Source organism: Rattus norvegicus, chromosome 1 (genome assembly GCF_036323735.1).
Source record: "Rattus norvegicus strain BN/NHsdMcwi chromosome 1, GRCr8, whole genome shotgun sequence".
Taxonomy (NCBI): Eukaryota; Metazoa; Chordata; class Mammalia; order Rodentia; family Muridae; genus Rattus; species Rattus norvegicus.
Window position 1 is genome coordinate 120,051,693 of NC_086019.1, and position 19,521 is coordinate 120,071,213.

At 42.4% G+C, this 19,521-nt stretch overlaps 1 long non-coding RNA gene and 7 other non-coding genes across 8 annotated transcripts in view; all 8 read right to left on the reverse strand.

Moving 5' to 3' along the window:
* Positions 1-19,521, reverse strand: part of LOC134483370 (uncharacterized) — a 56,565-nt gene that overhangs the window by 25,455 nt on the left and 11,589 nt on the right. The window contains exon 1 of the long non-coding RNA XR_010060235.1: positions 1-19,521. This exon is cut by the window's right edge and continues 11,589 nt beyond it. This is a non-coding gene — a long non-coding RNA (uncharacterized LOC134483370).
* On the reverse strand, positions 2,342-2,434 carry LOC134485424 (small nucleolar RNA SNORD116). Its single transcript, XR_010063463.1, has one exon. It is a non-coding gene; the product is annotated as a small nucleolar RNA SNORD116 (small nucleolar RNA).
* Positions 4,914-5,006, reverse strand: LOC134485425 (small nucleolar RNA SNORD116). Its single transcript, XR_010063464.1, has one exon. It is a non-coding gene; the product is annotated as a small nucleolar RNA SNORD116 (small nucleolar RNA).
* On the reverse strand, positions 7,619-7,711 carry LOC134485426 (small nucleolar RNA SNORD116). The gene has a single exon (XR_010063465.1). It is a non-coding gene; the product is annotated as a small nucleolar RNA SNORD116 (small nucleolar RNA).
* Positions 10,191-10,283, reverse strand: LOC134485427 (small nucleolar RNA SNORD116). Its single transcript, XR_010063466.1, has one exon. It is a non-coding gene; the product is annotated as a small nucleolar RNA SNORD116 (small nucleolar RNA).
* LOC134485428 (small nucleolar RNA SNORD116) lies at positions 12,763-12,855 on the reverse strand. Its single transcript, XR_010063467.1, has one exon. It is a non-coding gene; the product is annotated as a small nucleolar RNA SNORD116 (small nucleolar RNA).
* On the reverse strand, positions 15,449-15,541 carry LOC134485429 (small nucleolar RNA SNORD116). The gene has a single exon (XR_010063468.1). It is a non-coding gene; the product is annotated as a small nucleolar RNA SNORD116 (small nucleolar RNA).
* Positions 18,021-18,113, reverse strand: LOC134485430 (small nucleolar RNA SNORD116). The gene has a single exon (XR_010063469.1). It is a non-coding gene; the product is annotated as a small nucleolar RNA SNORD116 (small nucleolar RNA).

The window sequence follows — 19,521 nt, forward strand, 5'->3', positions numbered from 1 at the left end:
CTTTCACTTCAGGTATCCTCAGGCAAGAGAACTTCAACTGAGGACTTCAGGGCAGGCGATGTTAGGCTTCTTCCAACTTCATCTGATGTTCCATACTCAGTTCCTCTGCAAGCCGTCCTTTTCCGGTATGAGACAGGGACTCTGTCCCTGAAAATGAAGCAAATAGCACATTCCCCCACTTTATTGGATTCCTTGCATATCATGGAGACTGTGATGCATTGTTGTTAGTTCTTAATTTATCGAACACTTGGGCTCTCTCAGCACTCCTTCCGTCCTCTAGAAATTTGCCCTCACAATCCATATCAGAGATATTTTTCCTCCAAGGAACTGTTTGGGGACATAATTTTCCCAATTCTATCACCGAATTCCTGGAGGTTACCATGCAACAAAGTTCTTAAGATGGGACGAAGCCAATATCTGATCCCGAAAACTACAGTAGTATGTACATCACTTGAGAACCATCCAAAGAAATTGGCACGAGGTACACAACAGAATGAGACCACTAACATGGCTTAATGGAAGTGTCTACAAAAATAAGTATATCTCAGTTCAGCCGGATATGACAGAGAAAATCAGGCCTTACTCTTCCCATGGAAACCATCAGAATCTTATAGATTTGGCCACAATCGGAGCACCATCCATAATCATAACATACTACACCTATTAGTCCTACTCTGCCTTCGATGAGATCTGATTCAAATATCATATAAGATTCTCATCCACGTTAGATGAATGGACTTCTTTGGTTCTTTTTTTTTTTTTTTTTTTTTCCGGAGCTGGGGACCGAACCCAGGGCCTTGTGCTTCCTAGGCAAGCGCTCTACCACTGAGCTAAATCCCCAGCCCCGATGAATGGACTTCTTATGTACTCTTTCTCTATCTCGCTTCTTCACTTTCTCTCTGAAATTGACTTGCAGTGACTCTCCTAGCTTCTCACTTTCACACTCACATTCTCTCTATTTGGTTTCCTTATTTCTGTCAATCAAGATATCTGCTTTAATATCACAGTGTCCTCTTTTCCACTTCACCCCCCCTCTCTCCCCCCGCTCTCTCTTTCTGTCTCTCACTGTCTTCCTCTGTCTCACACATGCTTAGCCTCTTCAACAATTGTTCTTTCTCTATCTCTGTCCATGCTCATATATCTCCTATTCAGGTTTTGACTGGTTCTAAATTCCTGTGAGTGCTATTGCTGTGGTATCTGACATTGATCACCACAGAGAAAGTGTCTGTTCAAACCCTCTCAGGTCATCAAACACAAGCATAACCTGTAGTCACTGAGATATATGTTATTATCAACAGCATGATCCTAAGCATACAGCTCACTTTCATAATCAAATGGAAACACAATTTCTTGTTGATATTTGCTTGGAGAAAAGAACAATGTCTAAGATAACAGGACTACCATCAGCCCCAAAACACATAGCCAAAATGCCAAGTTAACCTTCAGCAAGGCCACATCAAGACCATAAGGAGAGATAATCCCGCAGACACTCCATGCCTATCTTCTACGGCCATACCAAAATATAAAATTCCTAGAAGGAGTGTGTGTAAGATTCAAACTTGCATGCTCACATTCTTAGATCCTAGAAGAGGAGGAGATGTATGTCCAGACCATTTTGATACAGTCAATCCATAAGAACTGCTGGCAAACTACCCGGATAGACTGACAAAAAATGTCCCAACAATAAACATAGAAACTAGGATTAAAATGGGTGTTCTCCATACATCCATGAAGGTGGTATGAATCCTGGGACATTTGAAAGCATGCACTTCTAAATCCACAGACAAAAAGGCTACATGCCAACCTTTTAAATTCCAAGGCTCTCTTTCCAACCTAATTGCCATGGCCACAATCAGTCTTTCAAGAAAACAGAGCTTTGTTTTCACACAGGAAGAGTCCACATTCCCATAGTTCCTGAGAATTGCTACTGCCTCATTCCACATGTCGCCTGTAACCTTCCCGTTATGTATCTCTGTTTTATGAAACAGAAGTGTCATCATTCATGCGAAGGCTTCAGACACGGACAGAAACACATTTCCTGACATTCCAGTGTACATTGTTGAACTATGCTGCCCCCGGTAAACTTACATTTGCCTCACAACCTACTATACATTATTGCTGATGGAGTTGGTAGGGCTAACTTCCAAGATACTGACAATGATCTCCTCAACCGGAAAGCATGTTATCATTAGAGCAAAAGGTGAAGCCTTGATTTAGGCCATGATTTCTGGTGATTTAGGCAAGCAAAGAACATTCTGAAGGCTCTCTCACTGGATCCAAGTCTCGCAAGATGAATGGAGGCCATGTGAGTCCCTCGGTGACATATGTGATCCCAGGTGCTGGACCTCAGTCACGATGATAGTGGCGGTATTGAGTTTTCACTCATTTTGTTCAGCTTTCCAAGGAATGTTTTATTGGAAATCATCATCGATCCAAGCACGCTGGTGTACCCCCTGCCATGACACTTAGTATACTCAAAATAGATCAGGTTTGGTGAGCGAACAGAATTCAAGACATTCACATCCTTTACCACGAACCAATGGGCCTATTCTCCAATCACAGGAGTAGCCACAGACAGTGAGACTGAACCAGGTCCCATAGGATCATGATTCAAGGTTGGGAACTCCTGTGAGCAATATCAACACCTGAGCACTTTGAGTTCCTTTGGAAAGTCAAGTGTTTCTTACCTTTCACTTCAGGTATCCTCAGGCAAGAGAGCTTCAACTGAGGACTTCAGGGCAGGCGATGTTAGGCTTCTTCCAACTTCATCTGATGTTCCATACTCAGTTCCTCTGCAAGCCGTCCTTTTCCGGTATGAGACAGGGACTCTGTCCCTGAAAGTAAAGCAAATAGCACATACCCCCACTTTATTGGATTCCTTGCAAATCATGGAGACTGTGATGCATTGTTGTTAGTTCTTAATTTATCGAACACTTGGGCTCTCTCAGCACTCCTTCCGTCTTCTAGAAATTTGCCCTCACAATCCATATCAGAGATATTTTTCCTCCAAGGAACTGTTTGGGGACATAATTTTCCCAATTCTATCACCGAATTCCTGGAGGTTACCATGCAACAAAGATCTTAAGATGGGACGAAGCCAATATCTGATCCCGAAAACTACAGTAGTATGTACATCACTTGAGAACCATCCAAAGAAATTGGCACGAGGTACACAACAGAATGAGACCACTAACATGGCTTAATGGAAGTTGTCTACAAAAATAAGTATATCTCAGTTCAGCCGGATATGACAGAGAAAATCAGGCCTTACTCTTCCCATGGAAACCATCAGAATCTTAATAGATTTGGCCACAATCGGAGCACCCTCCATAATCATAACATACTACACCTATTAGTCCTACTCTGCCTTCGATGAGATCTGATTCAAATATCATATAAGATTCTCATCCACGTTAGATGAATGGACTTCTTATGTACTCTTTCTCTATCTCGCTTCTTCACTTTCTCTCTGAAATTGACTTGCAGTGACTCTCCGAGCTTCTCAGTTTCTCACTCACATTCTCCCTATTTGGTTTCCTTATTTCTGTCAATCAAGATATCTGCTTTAATATCACAGTGTCCTCTTTTCCACTTCACCCCCCCTCTCTCCCCCCGCTATCTCTTTCTGTCTCTCACTGTCTTCCTCTGTCTCACACATGCTTAGCCTCTTCAACAATTGTTCTTTCTCTCTGTCTCTGTCCATGCTCATATATCTCCTATTCAGGTTTTGACTGGTTCTAAATTCCCGTGAGTGCTATTGCTGTGGTATCTGACATTGATCACCACAGAGAAAGTGTCTGTTCAAACCCTCTCAGGTCACCAAATACAAGCATAACCTGTAGTCACTGAGATATATGTTATTATCAACAGCATGATCCTAAGCATACAGCTCACTTTCATAATCAAATGGAAACACAATTTCTTGTTGATATTTGCTTGGAGAAAAGAACAATGTCTAAGATAACAGGACTACCATCAGCCCCAAAACACATAGCCAAAATGCCAAGTTAACCTTCAGCAAGGCCACATCAAGACCATAAGGAGAGATAATCCCGCAGACACTCCATGCCTATCTTCTACGGCCATACCAAAATATAAAATTCCTAGAAGGAGTGTGTGTAAGATTCAAACTTGCATGCCCACATTCTTAGATCCTAGAAGAGGAGGAGATGTATGTCCAGACCATTTTGGTACAGTCAATCCATAAGAACTGCTGGCAAACTACCCGGATAGACTGACAAAAAATGTCCCAACAATAAACATAGAAACTAGGATTAAAATGGGTGTTCTCCATACATCCATGAAGGTGGTATGAATCCTGGGACATTTGAAAGCATGCACTTCTAAATCCACAGACAAGAAGGCTACATGCCAACCTTTTAAATTCCAAGGCTCTCTTTCCAACCTAATTGCCATGGCCACAATCAGTCTTTCAAGAAAACAGAGCTTTGTTTTCACACAGGAAGAGTCCACATTCCCATAGTTCCTGAGAATTGCTACTGCCTCATTCCACATGTCTCCTGTAACCTTCCCGTTATGTATCTCTGTTTTATGAAACAGAAGTGTCATCATTCATGCGAAGGCTTCAGACACGGACAGAAACACATTTCCTGACATTCCAGTGTACATTGTTGAACTATGCTGCCCCCGCTAAACTTACATTTGCCTCACAACCTACTATACATTATTGCTGATGGAGTTGGTAGGGCTAACTTCCAAGATACTGACAATGATCTCCTCAACCGGAAAGCATGTTATCATTAGAGCAAAAGGTGAAGCCTTGATTTAGGCCATGATTTCTGGTGATTTAGGCAAGCAAAGAACATTCTGACGGCTCTCTCACTGGATCCAAGTCTCGCAAGATGAATGGAGGCCATGTGAGTCCCTCGGTGACATATGTGATCCCAGGTGCTGGACCTCAGTCACGATGATAGTGGCGGTATTGAGTTTTCACTCATTTTGTTCAGCTTTCCAAGGAATGTTTTATTGGAAATCATCATCGATCCAAGCACACTGGTGTACCCCCTGCCATGACACTTAGTATACTCAAAATAGATCAGGTTTGGTGAGCGAACAGAATTCAAGACATTCACATCCTTTACCACGAACCAATGGGCCTATTCTCCAATCACAGGAGTAGCAACAGGCAGTGAGGCTGAACCAGATCCCAAAGGATCATGATTCATGGTTGGGAACTCCTGCGAGCTCCATCAACACTTGAGCACTTTGAGTTCCTTTGGAAAGTCAAGTGTTTCTTACCTTTCACTTCAGGTATCCTCAGGCAAGAGAACTTCAACTGAGGACTTCAGGGCAGGCGATGTTAGGCTTCTTCCAACTTCATCTGATGTTCCATACTCAGTTCCTCTGCAAGCCGTCCTTTTCCGGTATGAGACAGGGACTCTGTCCCTGAAAATGAAGCAAATAGCACATTCCCCCACTTTATTGGATTCCTTGCATATCATGGAGACTGTGATGCATTGTTGTTAGTTCTTAATTTATCGAACACTTGGGCTCTCTCAGCACTCCTTCCGTCCTCTAGAAATTTGCCCTCACAATCCATATCAGAGATATTTTTCCTCCAAGGAACTGTTTGGGGACATAATTTTCCCAATTCTATCACCGAATTCCTGGAGGTTACCATGCAACAAAGTTCTTAAGATGGGACGAAGCCAATATCTGATCCCGAAAACTACAGTAGTATGTACATCACTTGAGAACCATCCAAAGAAATTGGCACGAGGTACACAACAGAATGAGACCACTAACATGGCTTAATGGAAGTGTCTACAAAAATAAGTATATCTCAGTTCAGCCGGATATGACAGAGAAAATCAGGCCTTACTCTTCCCATGGAAACCATCAGAATCTTATAGATTTGGCCACAATCGGAGCACCATCCATAATCATAACATACTACACCTATTAGTCCTACTCTGCCTTCGATGAGATCTGATTCAAATATCATATAAGATTCTCATCCACGTTAGATGAATGGACTTCTTTGGTTCTTTTTTTTTTTTTTTTTTTTTTTTTTTTTTTTTTTTTTTCCGGAGCTGGGGACCGAACCCAGGGCCTTGTGCTTCCTAGGCAAGCGCTCTACCACTGAGCTAAATCCCCAGCCCCGATGAATGGACTTCTTATGTACTCTTTCTCTATCTCGCTTCTTCACTTTCTCTCTGAAATTGACTTGCAGTGACTCTCCTAGCTTCTCACTTTCTCACTCACATTCTCTCTATTTGGTTTCCTTATTTCTGTCAATCAAGATATCTGCTTTAATATCACAGTGTCCTCTTTTCCACTTCACCCCCCCTCACTCCCCCCGCTCTCTCTTTCTGTCTCTCACTGTCTTCCTCTGTCTCACACATGCTTAGCCTCTTCAACAATTGTTCTTTCTCTATCTCTGTCCATGCTCATATATCTCCTATTCAGGTTTTGACTGGTTCTAAATTCCTGTGAGTGCTATTGCTGTGGTATCTGACATTGATCACCACGGAGAAAGTGTCTGTTCAAACCCTCTCAGGTCATCAAACACAAGCATAACCTGTAGTCACTGAGATATATGTTATTATCAACAGCATGATCCTAAGCATACAGCTCACTTTCATAATCAAATGGAAACACAATTTCTTGTTGATATTTGCTTGGAGAAAAGAACAATGTCTAAGATAACAGGACTACCATCAGCCCCAAAACACATAGCCAAAATGCCAAGTTAACCTTCAGCAAGGCCACATCAAGACCATAAGGAGAGATAATCCCGCAGACACTCCATGCCTATCTTCTACGGCCATACCAAAATATAAAATTCCTAGAAGGAGTGTGTGTAAGATTCAAACTTGCATGCTCACATTCTTAGATCCTAGAAGAGGAGGAGATGTATGTCCAGACCATTTTGATACAGTCAATCCATAAGAACTGCTGGCAAACTACCCGGATAGACTGACAAAAAATGTCCCAACAATAAACATAGAAACTAGGATTAAAATGGGTGTTCTTCATACATCCATGAAGGTGGTATGAATCCTGGGACATTTGAAAGCATGCACTTCTAAATCCACAGACAAAAAGGCTACATGCCAACCTTTTAAATTCCAAGGCTCTCTTTCCAACCTAATTGCCATGGCCACAATCAGTCTTTCAAGAAAACAGAGCTTTGTTTTCACACAGGAAGAGTCCACATTCCCATAGTTCCTGAGAATTGCTACTGCCTCATTCCACATGTCGCCTGTAACCTTCCCGTTATGTATCTCTGTTTTATGAAACAGAAGTGTCATCATTCATGCGAAGGCTTCAGACACGGACAGAAACACATTTCCTGACATTCCAGTGTACATTGTTGAACTATGCTGCCCCCGGTAAACTTACATTTGCCTCACAACCTACTATACATTATTGCTGATGGAGTTGGTAGGGCTAACTTCCAAGATACTGACAATGATCTCCTCAACCGGAAAGCATGTTATCATTAGAGCAAAAGGTGAAGCCTTGATTTAGGCCATGATTTCTGGTGATTTAGGCAAGCAAAGAACATTCTGAAGGCTCTCTCACTGGATCCAAGTCTCGCAAGATGAATGGAGGCCATGTGAGTCCCTCGGTGACATATGTGATCCCAGGTGCTGGACCTCAGTCACGATGATAGTGGCGGTATTGAGTTTTCACTCATTTTGTTCAGCTTTCCAAGGAATGTTTTATTGGAAATCATCATCGATCCAAGCACGCTGGTGTACCCCCTGCCATGACACTTAGTATACTCAAAATAGATCAGGTTTGGTGAGCGAACAGAATTCAAGACATTCACATCCTTTACCACGAACCAATGGGCCTATTCTCCAATCACAGGAGTAGCCACAGACAGTGAGACTGAACCAGGTCCCATAGGATCATGATTCAAGGTTGGGAACTCCTGTGAGCTCTATCAACACCTGAGCACTTTGAGTTCCTTTGGAAAGTCAAGTGTTTCTTACCTTTCACTTCAGGTATCCTCAGGCAAGAGAGCTTCAACTGAGGACTTCAGGGCAGGCGATGTTAGGCTTCTTCCAACTTCATCTGATGTTCCATACTCAGTTCCTCTGCAAGCCGTCCTTTTCCGGTATGAGACAGGGACTCTGTCCCTGAAAGTAAAGCAAATAGCACATACCCCCACTTTATTGGATTCCTTGCAAATCATGGAGACTGTGATGCATTGTTGTTAGTTCTTAATTTATCGAACACTTGGGCTCTCTCAGCACTCCTTCCGTCTTCTAGAAATTTGCCCTCACAATCCATATCAGAGATATTTTTCCTCCAAGGAACTGTTTGGGGACATAATTTTCCCAATTCTATCACCGAATTCCTGGAGGTTACCATGCAACAAAGATCTTAAGATGGGACGAAGCCAATATCTGATCCCGAAAACTACAGTAGTATGTACATCACTTGAGAACCATCCAAAGAAATTGGCACGAGGTACACAACAGAATGAGACCACTAACATGGCTTAATGGAAGTTGTCTACAAAAATAAGTATATCTCAGTTCAGCCGGATATGACAGAGAAAATCAGGCCTTACTCTTCCCATGGAAACCATCAGAATCTTAATAGATTTGGCCACAATCGGAGCACCCTCCATAATCATAACATACTACACCTATTAGTCCTACTCTGCCTTCGATGAGATCTGATTCAAATATCATATAAGATTCTCATCCACGTTAGATGAATGGACTTCTTATGTACTCTTTCTCTATCTCGCTTCTTCACTTTCTCTCTGAAATTGACTTGCAGTGACTCTCCGAGCTTCTCAGTTTCTCACTCACATTCTCCCTATTTGGTTTCCTTATTTCTGTCAATCAAGATATCTGCTTTAATATCACAGTGTCCTCTTTTCCACTTCACCCCCCCTCTCTCCCCCCGCTCTCTCTTTCTGTCTCTCACTGTCTTCCTCTGTCTCACACATGCTTAGCCTCTTCAACAATTGTTCTTTCTCTCTGTCTCTGTCCATGCTCATATATCTCCTATTCAGGTTTTGACTGGTTCTAAATTCCTGTGAGTGCTATTGCTGTGGTATCTGACATTGATCACCACAGAGAAAGTGTCTGTTCAAACCCTCTCAGGTCACCAAACACAAGCATAACCTGTAGTCACTGAGATATATGTTATTATCAACAGCATGATCCTAAGCATACAGCTCACTTTCATAATCAAATGGAAACACAATTTCTTGTTGATATTTGCTTGGAGAAAAGAACAATGTCTAAGATAACAGGACTACCATCAGCCCCAAAACACATAGCCAAAATGCCAAGTTAACCTTCAGCAAGGCCACATCAAGACCATAAGGAGAGATAATCCCGCAGACACTCCATGCCTATCTTCTACGGCCATACCAAAATATAAAATTCCTAGAAGGAGTGTGTGTAAGATTCAAACTTGCATGCCCACATTCTTAGATCCTAGAAGAGGAGGAGATGTATGTCCAGACCATTTTGGTACAGTCAATCCATAAGAACTGCTGGCAAACTACCCGGATAGACTGACAAAAAATGTCCCAACAATAAACATAGAAACTAGGATTAAAATGGGTGTTCTCCATACATCCATGAAGGTGGTATGAATCCTGGGACATTTGAAAGCATGCACTTCTAAATCCACAGACAAGAAGGCTACATGCCAACCTTTTAAATTCCAAGGCTCTCTTTCCAACCTAATTGCCATGGCCACAATCAGTCTTTCAAGAAAACAGAGCTTTGTTTTCACACAGGAAGAGTCCACATTCCCATAGTTCCTGAGAATTGCTACTGCCTCATTCCACATGTCGCCTGTAACCTTCCCGTTATGTATCTCTGTTTTATGAAACAGAAGTGTCATCATTCATGCGAAGGCTTCAGACACGGACAGAAACACATTTCCTGACATTCCAGTGTACATTGTTGAACTATGCTGCCCCCGCTAAACTTACATTTGCCTCACAACCTACTATACATTATTGCTGATGGAGTTGGTAGGGCTAACTTCCAAGATACTGACAATGATCTCCTCAACCGGAAAGCATGTTATCATTAGAGCAAAAGGTGAAGCCTTGATTTAGGCCATGATTTCTGGTGATTTAGGCAAGCAAAGAACATTCTGACGGCTCTCTCACTGGATCCAAGTCTCGCAAGATGAATGGAGGCCATGTGAGTCCCTCGGTGACATATGTGATCCCAGGTGCTGGACCTCAGTCACGATGATAGTGGCGGTATTGAGTTTTCACTCATTTTGTTCAGCTTTCCAAGGAATGTTTTATTGGAAATCATCATCGATCCAAGCACGCTGGTGTACCCCCTGCCATGACACTTAGTATACTCAAAATAGATCAGGTTTGGTGAGCGAACAGAATTCAAGACATTCACATCCTTTACCACGAACCAATGGGCCTATTCTCCAATCACAGGAGTAGCCACAGACAGTGAGACTGAACCAGGTCCCATAGGATCATGATTCAAGGTTGGGAACTCCTGTGAGCTCTATCAACACCTGAGCACTTTGAGTTCCTTTGGAAAGTCAAGTGTTTCTTACCTTTCACTTCAGGTATCCTCAGGCAAGAGAGCTTCAACTGAGGACTTCAGGGCAGGCGATGTTAGGCTTCTTCCAACTTCATCTGATGTTCCATACTCAGTTCCTCTGCAAGCCGTCCTTTTCCGGTATGAGACAGGGACTCTGTCCCTGAAAGTAAAGCAAATAGCACATACCCCCACTTTATTGGATTCCTTGCAAATCATGGAGACTGTGATGCATTGTTGTTAGTTCTTAATTTATCGAACACTTGGGCTCTCTCAGCACTCCTTCCGTCTTCTAGAAATTTGCCCTCACAATCCATATCAGAGATATTTTTCCTCCAAGGAACTGTTTGGGGACATAATTTTCCCAATTCTATCACCGAATTCCTGGAGGTTACCATGCAACAAAGATCTTAAGATGGGACGAAGCCAATATCTGATCCCGAAAACTACAGTAGTATGTACATCACTTGAGAACCATCCAAAGAAATTGGCACGAGGTACACAACAGAATGAGACCACTAACATGGCTTAATGGAAGTTGTCTACAAAAATAAGTATATCTCAGTTCAGCCGGATATGACAGAGAAAATCAGGCCTTACTCTTCCCATGGAAACCATCAGAATCTTAATAGATTTGGCCACAATCGGAGCACCCTCCATAATCATAACATACTACACCTATTAGTCCTACTCTGCCTTCGATGAGATCTGATTCAAATATCATATAAGATTCTCATCCACGTTAGATCAATGGACTTCTTATGTACTCTTTCTCTATCTCGCTTCTTCACTTTCTCTCTGAAATTGACTTGCAGTGACTCTCCGAGCTTCTCAGTTTCTCACTCACATTCTCCCTATTTGGTTTCCTTATTTCTGTCAATCAAGATATCTGCTTTAATATCACAGTGTCCTCTTTTCCACTTCACCCCCCCTCTCTCCCCCCGCTCTCTCTTTCTGTCTCTCACTGTCTTCCTCTGTCTCACACATGCTTAGCCTCTTCAACAATTGTTCTTTCTCTCTGTCTCTGTCCATGCTCATATATCTCCTATTCAGGTTTTGACTGGTTCTAAATTCCTGTGAGTGCTATTGCTGTGGTATCTGACATTGATCACCACAGAGAAAGTGTCTGTTCAAACCCTCTCAGGTCACCAAACACAAGCATAACCTGTAGTCACTGAGATATATGTTATTATCAACAGCATGATCCTAAGCATACAGCTCACTTTCATAATCAAATGGAAACACAATTTCTTGTTGATATTTGCTTGGAGAAAAGAACAATGTCTAAGATAACAGGACTACCATCAGCCCCAAAACACATAGCCAAAATGCCAAGTTAACCTTCAGCAAGGCCACATCAAGACCATAAGGAGAGATAATCCCGCAGACACTCCATGCCTATCTTCTACGGCCATACCAAAATATAAAATTCCTAGAAGGAGTGTGTGTAAGATTCAAACTTGCATGCCCACATTCTTAGATCCTAGAAGAGGAGGAGATGTATGTCCAGACCATTTTGGTACAGTCAATCCATAAGAACTGCTGGCAAACTACCCGGATAGACTGACAAAAAATGTCCCAACAATAAACATAGAAACTAGGATTAAAATGGGTGTTCTCCATACATCCATGAAGGTGGTATGAATCCTGGGACATTTGAAAGCATGCACTTCTAAATCCACAGACAAGAAGGCTACATGCCAACCTTTTAAATTCCAAGGCTCTCTTTCCAACCTAATTGCCATGGCCACAATCAGTCTTTCAAGAAAACAGAGCTTTGTTTTCACACAGGAAGAGTCCACATTCCCATAGTTCCTGAGAATTGCTACTGCCTCATTCCACATGTCGCCTGTAACCTTCCCGTTATGTATCTCTGTTTTATGAAACAGAAGTGTCATCATTCATGCGAAGGCTTCAGACACGGACAGAAACACATTTCCTGACATTCCAGTGTACATTGTTGAACTATGCTGCCCCCGCTAAACTTACATTTGCCTCACAACCTACTATACATTATTGCTGATGGAGTTGGTAGGGCTAACTTCCAAGATACTGACAATGATCTCCTCAACCGGAAAGCATGTTATCATTAGAGCAAAAGGTGAAGCCTTGATTTAGGCCATGATTTCTGGTGATTTAGGCAAGCAAAGAACATTCTGACGGCTCTCTCACTGGATCCAAGTCTCGCAAGATGAATGGAGGCCATGTGAGTCCCTCGGTGACATATGTGATCCCAGGTGCTGGACCTCAGTCACGATGATAGTGGCGGTATTGAGTTTTCACTCATTTTGTTCAGCTTTCCAAGGAATGTTTTATTGGAAATCATCATCGATCCAAGCACGCTGGTGTACCCCCTGCCATGACACTTAGTATACTCAAAATAGATCAGGTTTGGTGAGCGAACAGAATTCAAGACATTCACATCCTTTACCACGAACCAATGGGCCTATTCTCCAATCACAGGAGTAGCAACAGGCAGTGAGGCTGAACCAGATCCCAAAGGATCATGATTCATGGTTGGGAACTCCTGCGAGCTCCATCAACACTTGAGCACTTTGAGTTCCTTTGGAAAGTCAAGTGTTTCTTACCTTTCACTTCAGGTATCCTCAGGCAAGAGAACTTCAACTGAGGACTTCAGGGCAGGCGATGTTAGGCTTCTTCCAACTTCATCTGATGTTCCATACTCAGTTCCTCTGCAAGCCGTCCTTTTCCGGTATGAGACAGGGACTCTGTCCCTGAAAATGAAGCAAATAGCACATTCCCCCACTTTATTGGATTCCTTGCATATCATGGAGACTGTGATGCATTGTTGTTAGTTCTTAATTTATCGAACACTTGGGCTCTCTCAGCACTCCTTCCGTCCTCTAGAAATTTGCCCTCACAATCCATATCAGAGATATTTTTCCTCCAAGGAACTGTTTGGGGACATAATTTTCCCAATTCTATCACCGAATTCCTGGAGGTTACCATGCAACAAAGTTCTTAAGATGGGACGAAGCCAATATCTGATCCCGAAAACTACAGTAGTATGTACATCACTTGAGAACCATCCAAAGAAATTGGCACGAGGTACACAACAGAATGAGACCACTAACATGGCTTAATGGAAGTGTCTACAAAAATAAGTATATCTCAGTTCAGCCGGATATGACAGAGAAAATCAGGCCTTACTCTTCCCATGGAAACCATCAGAATCTTATAGATTTGGCCACAATCGGAGCACCATCCATAATCATAACATACTACACCTATTAGTCCTACTCTGCCTTCGATGAGATCTGATTCAAATATCATATAAGATTCTCATCCACGTTAGATGAATGGACTTCTTTGGTTCTTTTTTTTTTTTTTTTTTTTCCGGAGCTGGGGACCGAACCCAGGGCCTTGTGCTTCCTAGGCAAGCGCTCTACCACTGAGCTAAATCCCCAGCCCCGATGAATGGACTTCTTATGTACTCTTTCTCTATCTCGCTTCTTCACTTTCTCTCTGAAATTGACTTGCAGTGACTCTCCTAGCTTCTCACTTTCTCACTCACATTCTCTCTATTTGGTTTCCTTATTTCTGTCAATCAAGATATCTGCTTTAATATCACAGTGTCCTCTTTTCCACTTCACCCCCCCTCACTCCCCCCGCTCTCTCTTTCTGTCTCTCACTGTCTTCCTCTGTCTCACACATGCTTAGCCTCTTCAACAATTGTTCTTTCTCTATCTCTGTCCATGCTCATATATCTCCTATTCAGGTTTTGACTGGTTCTAAATTCCTGTGAGTGCTATTGCTGTGGTATCTGACATTGATCACCACGGAGAAAGTGTCTGTTCAAACCCTCTCAGGTCATCAAACACAAGCATAACCTGTAGTCACTGAGATATATGTTATTATCAACAGCATGATCCTAAGCATACAGCTCACTTTCATAATCAAATGGAAACACAATTTCTTGTTGATATTTGCTTGGAGAAAAGAACAATGTCTAAGATAACAGGACTACCATCAGCCCCAAAACACATAGCCAAAATGCCAAGTTAACCTTCAGCAAGGCCACATCAAGACCATAAGGAGAGATAATCCCGCAGACACTCCATGCCTATCTTCTACGGCCATACCAAAATATAAAATTCCTAGAAGGAGTGTGTGTAAGATTCAAACTTGCATGCTCACATTCTTAGATCCTAGAAGAGGAGGAGATGTATGTCCAGACCATTTTGATACAGTCAATCCATAAGAACTGCTGGCAAACTACCCGGATAGACTGACAAAAAATGTCCCAACAATAAACATAGAAACTAGGATTAAAATGGGTGTTCTTCATACATCCATGAAGGTGGTATGAATCCTGGGACATTTGAAAGCATGCACTTCTAAATCCACAGACAAAAAGGCTACATGCCAACCTTTTAAATTCCAAGGCTCTCTTTCCAACCTAATTGCCATGGCCACAATCAGTCTTTCAAGAAAACAGAGCTTTGTTTTCACACAGGAAGAGTCCACATTCCCATAGTTCCTGAGAATTGCTACTGCCTCATTCCACATGTCGCCTGTAACCTTCCCGTTATGTATCTCTGTTTTATGAAACAGAAGTGTCATCATTCATGCGAAGGCTTCAGACACGGACAGAAACACATTTCCTGACATTCCAGTGTACATTGTTGAACTATGCTGCCCCCGGTAAACTTACATTTGCCTCACAACCTACTATACATTATTGCTGATGGAGTTGGTAGGGCTAACTTCCAAGATACTGACAATGATCTCCTCAACCGGAAAGCATGTTATCATTAGAGCAAAAGGTGAAGCCTTGATTTAGGCCATGATTTCTGGTGATTTAGGCAAGCAAAGAACATTCTGAAGGCTCTCTCACTGGATCCAAGTCTCGCAAGATGAATGGAGGCCATGTGAGTCCCTCGGTGACATATGTGATCCCAGGTGCTGGACCTCAGTCACGATGATAGTGGCGGTATTGAGTTTTCACTCATTTTGTTCAGCTTTCCAAGGAATGTTTTATTGGAAATCATCATCGATCCAAGCACGCTGGTGTACCCCCTGCCATGACACTTAGTATACTCAAAATAGATCAGGTTTGGTGAGCGAACAGAATTCAAGACATTCACATCCTTTACCACGAACCAATGGGCCTATTCTCCAATCACAGGAGTAGCCACAGACAGTGAGACTGAACCAGGTCCCATAGGATCATGATTCAAGGTTGGGAACTCCTGTGAGCTCTATCAACACCTGAGCACTTTGAGTTCCTTTGGAAAGTCAAGTGTTTCTTACCTTTCACTTCAGGTATCCTCAGGCAAGAGAGCTTCAACTGAGGACTTCAGGGCAGGCGATGTTAGGCTTCTTCCAACTTCATCTGATGTTCCATACTCAGTTCCTCTGCAAGCCGTCCTTTTCCGGTATGAGACAGGGACTCTGTCCCTGAAAGTAAAGCAAATAGCACATACCCCCACTTTATTGGATTCCTTGCAAATCATGGAGACTGTGATGCATTGTTGTTAGTTCTTAATTTATCGAACACTTGGGCTCTCTCAGCACTCCTTCCGTCTTCTAGAAATTTGCCCTCACAATCCATATCAGAGATATTTTTCCTCCAAGGAACTGTTTGGGGACATAATTTTCCCAATTCTATCACCGAATTCCTGGAGGTTACCATGCAACAAAGATCTTAAGATGGGACGAAGCCAATATCTGATCCCGAAAACTACAGTAGTATGTACATCACTTGAGAACCATCCAAAGAAATTGGCACGAGGTACACAACAGAATGAGACCACTAACATGGCTTAATGGAAGTTGTCTACAAAAATAAGTATATCTCAGTTCAGCCGGATATGACAGAGAAAATCAGGCCTTACTCTTCCCATGGAAACCATCAGAATCTTAATAGATTTGGCCACAATCGGAGCACCCTCCATAATCATAACATACTACACCTATTAGTCCTACTCTGCCTTCGATGAGATCTGATTCAAATATCATATAAGATTCTCATCCACGTTAGATGAATGGACTTCTTATGTACTCTTTCTCTATCTCGCTTCTTCACTTTCTCTCTGAAATTGACTTGCAGTGACTCTCCGAGCTTCTCAGTTTCTCACTCACATTCTCCCTATTTGGTTTCCTTATTTCTGTCAATCAAGATATCTGCTTTAATATCACAGTGTCCTCTTTTCCACTTCACCCCCCCTCTCTCCCCCCGCTCTCTCTTTCTGTCTCTCACTGTCTTCCTCTGTCTCACACATGCTTAGCCTCTTCAACAATTGTTCTTTCTCTCTGTCTCTGTCCATGCTCATATATCTCCTATTCAGGTTTTGACTGGTTCTAAATTCCTGTGAGTGCTATTGCTGTGGTATCTGACATTGATCACCACAGAGAAAGTGTCTGTTCAAACCCTCTCAGGTCACCAAACACAAGCATAACCTGTAGTCACTGAGATATATGTTATTATCAACAGCATGATCCTAAGCATACAGCTCACTTTCATAATCAAATGGAAACACAATTTCTTGTTGATATTTGCTTGGAGAAAAGAACAATGTCTAAGATAACAGGACTACCATCAGCCCCAAAACACATAGCCAAAATGCCAAGTTAACCTTCAGCAAGGCCACATCAAGACCATAAGGAGAGATAATCCCGCAGACACTCCATGCCTATCTTCTACGGCCATACCAAAATATAAAATTCCTAGAAGGAGTGTGTGTAAGATTCAAACTTGCATGCCCACATTCTTAGATCCTAGAAGAGGAGGAGATGTATGTCCAGACCATTTTGGTACAGTCAATCCATAAGAACTGCTGGCAAACTACCCGGATAGACTGACAAAAAATGTCCCAACAATAAACATAGAAACTAGGATTAAAATGGGTGTTCTCCATACATCCATGAAGGTGGTATGAATCCTGGGACATTTGAAAGCATGCACTTCTAAATCCACAGACAAGAAGGCTACATGCCAACCTTTTAAATTCCAAGGCTCTCTTTCCAACCTAATTGCCATGGCCACAATCAGTCTTTCAAGAAAACAGAGCTTTGTTTTCACACAGGAAGAGTCCACATTCCCATAGTTCCTGAGAATTGCTACTGCCTCATTCCACATGTCGCCTGTAACCTTCCCGTTATGTATCTCTGTTTTATGAAACAGAAGTGTCATCATTCATGCGAAGGCTTCAGACACGGACAGAAACACATTTCCTGACATTCCAGTGTACATTGTTGAACTATGCTGCCCCCGCTAAACTTACATTTGCCTCACAACCTACTATACATTATTGCTGATGGAGTTGGTAGGGCTAACTTCCAAGATACTGACAATGATCTCCTCAACCGGAAAGCATGTTATCATTAGAGCAAAAGGTGAAGCCTTGATTTAGGCCATGATTTCTGGTGATTTAGGCAAGCAAAGAACATTCTGACGGCTCTCTCACTGGATCCAAGTCTCGCAAGATGAATGGAGGCCATGTGAGTCCCTCGGTGACATATGTGATCCCAGGTGCTGGACCTCAGTCACGATGATAGTGGCGGTATTGAGTTTTCACTCATTTTGTTCAGCTTTCCAAGGAATGTTTTATTGGAAATCATCATCGATCCAAGCACGCTGGTGTACCCCCTGCCATGACACTTAGTATACTCAAAATAGATCAGGTTTGGTGAGCGAACAGAATTCAAGACATTCACATCCTTTACCACGAACCAATGGGCCTATTCTCCAATCACAGGAGTAGCCACAGACAGTGAGACTGAACCAGGTCCCATAGGATCATGATTCAAGGTTGGGAACTCCTGTGAGCTCTATCAACACCTGAGCACTTTGAGTTCCTTTGGAAAGTCAAGTGTTTCTTACCTTTCACTTCAGGTATCCTCAGGCAAGAGAGCTTCAACTGAGGACTTCAGGGCAGGCGATGTTAGGCTTCTTCCAACTTCATCTGATGTTCCATACTCAGTTCCTCTGCAAGCCGTCCTTTTCCGGTATGAGACAGGGACTCTGTCCCTGAAAGTAAAGCAAATAGCACATACCCCCACTTTATTGGATTCCTTGCAAATCATGGAGACTGTGATGCATTGTTGTTAGTTCTTAATTTATCGAACACTTGGGCTCTCTCAGCACTCCTTCCGTCTTCTAGAAATTTGCCCTCACAATCCATATCAGAGATATTTTTCCTCCAAGGAACTGTTTGGGGACATAATTTTCCCAATTCTATCACCGAATTCCTGGAGGTTACCATGCAACAAAGATCTTAAGATGGGACGAAGCCAATATCTGATCCCGAAAACTACAGTAGTATGTACATCACTTGAGAACCATCCAAAGAAATTGGCACGAGGTACACAACAGAATGAGACCACTAACATGGCTTAATGGAAGTTGTCTACAAAAATAAGTATATCTCAGTTCAGCCGGATATGACAGAGAAAATCAGGCCTTACTCTTCCCATGGAAACCATCAGAATCTTAATAGATTTGGCCACAATCGGAGCACCCTCCATAATCATAACATACTACACCTATTAGTCCTACTCTGCCTTCGATGAGATCTGATTCAAATATCATATAAGATTCTCATCCACGTTAGATCAATGGACTTCTTATGTACTCTTTCTCTATCTCGCTTCTTCACTTTCTCTCTGAAATTGACTTGCAGTGACTCTCCGAGCTTCTCAGTTTCTCACTCACATTCTCCCTATTTGGTTTCCTTATTTCTGTCAATCAAGATATCTGCTTTAATATCACAGTGTCCTCTTTTCCACTTCACCCCCCCTCTCTCCCCCCGCTCTCTCTTTCTGTCTCTCACTGTCTTCCTCTGTCTCACACATGCTTAGCCTCTTCAACAATTGTTCTTTCTCTCTGTCTCTGTCCATGCTCATATATCTCCTATTCAGGTTTTGACTGGTTCTAAATTCCTGTGAGTGCTATTGCTGTGGTATCTGACATTGATCACCACAGAGAAAGTGTCTGTTCAAACCCTCTCAGGTCACCAAACACAAGCATAACCTGTAG